The sequence below is a fragment of the Lepisma saccharinum genome, chromosome 2 (genome assembly GCF_977018435.1).
Source record: "Lepisma saccharinum chromosome 2, izLepSacc3.1, whole genome shotgun sequence".
Taxonomy (NCBI): domain Eukaryota; kingdom Metazoa; phylum Arthropoda; class Insecta; order Zygentoma; family Lepismatidae; genus Lepisma; species Lepisma saccharinum.
In genome coordinates this window covers 160,251,735-160,254,071 of record NC_139230.1, presented here as the reverse complement: position 1 = coordinate 160,254,071, position 2,337 = coordinate 160,251,735, and the positions used below count along the sequence as shown (strand labels likewise).

The 2,337-nt window shown below is 46.2% G+C and overlaps 1 pseudogene; it reads left to right on the top strand.

Moving 5' to 3' along the window:
* Positions 1 to 489: 489 nt before the first annotated feature.
* LOC145984547 (choline/ethanolamine transporter flvcr2b pseudogene) lies at positions 490 to 2,127 on the top strand (annotated as a pseudogene).
* The last annotated feature ends 210 nt before the right edge of the window (positions 2,128 to 2,337 follow it).

Below are 2,337 nucleotides of genomic sequence, written 5' to 3'. Positions count from 1 at the left end.
TTCCTCCATGAGGGGCGGTGGTTGAGAATTTCAGCCTACAGAGCAAACTACTCTATTGCGTTGTGGGACTCTTTATTTTCGCTTATCTAATAGCTTATCCCTAGCTAATAGTTGCGACATCGTGCTTGCAAAAATGTAATGAGATTTGAGCATTAAGAAACGTGTGATTTCATATTCACGTGATTGTTTTTTTTTCAGTAGAAGACATCGGAGTGGGGGAGAGAAACTGGGGGAGGGGGTGCAAATGACAAGACTGAGAAGGAAGAGCAACGCTACGAGGGAATCTCGAAGATTCTTAGTGAGTCGCGCATGCGCGCATGTTGGCGTGTTTTCACTATCTGTTGCAGGCATGCGCAGAGCGATCCGACCTTGCTGCCTCGAGGCTTGAACGCTGCGATAAACGAACGTCATACGCGAAGTAGGCACGACGGCGTGAAAATCTCTAGCTCACTTCGATCGCGATAATAGTTCGTGTGACAGGACGTCATTGACAATGGCGGACTACAAACCAGTCCCGACCTCCGAAGAGGACAATGCCGGAACTGAAGCCAACCCCGTCGTCCAGAACGACTCCTCTACAACGATGACCGCCTCTCCACCCACAGCGCAGTACAAGGTGTACAATAGAAGATGGGTTATCCTTTTTTTGTTTGTCATGCACTCCATGTCCAACGGTGTACATTGGATCCAGTACTCAATAATTGCAAACATTGTGCAGAAGTACTACATGGTGGACAGCTACGCAGTGGACTGGACATCCATGATCTTCATGGTAACCTACATCCCGCTCGTCTTTCCGGCTTCCTGGATTCTCAGTAGAATTGGCCTTCGATGGTGTGTGATTGTTGGAGCCCTAGGGACCTGTCTGGGATCTTGGATCAAAGTAGCCTCAGTGTCTCCTGATCTCTTCTCGGTTACCTTCGCAGGGCAAACTGTGGTTGCCCTCTCTCAGATGTTCCTCCTGGGAATCCCTCCGAAGCTCGCGGCCGTATGGTTTGGCCCCAACCAGGTGTCGTCGGCATGTTCCATCGGAGTCTTGGGCAACCAGCTTGGAACTGCAATTGGCTTCCTTGTGCCTCCAGTGGTAGTGAAAAACCACGACAATTTGGATGACATTGGGCACGGCTTGTTTCTCATGTTTCTAGTTGTGGCCATAATTTGTTCCATTGTATTCCTCCTCATTGTCTTCCTGTTCACGAACGAGCCCCCGTTGGCCCCTAGCGCCGCGGCCCAACGCACTACGGACGAAGATGACAACTTCATCAAGTCCATCGTCCGGCTGGTGAAGAACAAGGGCTACATGATTCTCCTGGTGACCTACGGCATCAACGTGGGAGTTTACTACGCCATCTCCACCTTACTCAATCCGGTTGTCCTTGCCCATTTCCCGGACAGAGAAGAACATGCCGGAGGAATCGGTGTGACAATTGTGATCAGTGGCATGTTCGGATCGGTAGCATGTGGACTTATACTTGATAAAACGCATAAATTCAAGGAAACGACAATGTGTATCTACTTTCTCTCCTTCTTGGGGATGGTGATCTACACTGGCATTTTGTTCAGCGGTTACATAGAAATTGTCTACATTATGGCATGTTTGTTAGGATTTTTCATGACAGGCTATCTGCCAGTGGGTTTCGAATTCGCAGCTGAACTCACATTTCCAGAATCTGAAGGCACTTCTTCGGGCCTGCTGAACGCATCAGTTCAATTGTTTGGCATTCTCTTCACCATGATGTACGGCTGGATATTGAATAACTGGCAGGACCTTGCAGCTAACATGTTAATGGTGGCAACGCTCGCAATTGGCATGCTTCTCACCACGATCATCAAAGCGGACCTTCGTAGGCAAGCTGCTAACTCAAGCTCAGCCTAAACTCAACTGAATCCCGAAAAATCTTAGTATGACAATAAATCCCTGACGTGGCAGAATTTCGCCAGCGGTATTCTTCACTCGAACCTACAAACCTCTCACATATACGGGGACAATATGTTTTGTGGTGCTACTGTGGATATATAGTACGTTTTGCTCAAATGTCATGTTCCTAAAGTGTGTTCGAATTCAACAAATGTAAGAGGAAGGGGATATATTTTTAAAAGTTTTATATTTTACATAAGTGAATTAAATTGGTGGCCTTACAATAAGAGTGGCAACAAAGTGTATTGTTTAAGGTATATTTATAAGACCAACAGGCCATTTCTATATTTTAAAAATGTAGTTTTGAATATGTACACTGTTCGCTAGAAATTAAGGATGAAGGAATAAAAATCGGCGCAGAGCAAAAAAAGAATATGGAGTGAATTTCAACTCAGTGAGAACCTATTACAACATCACGG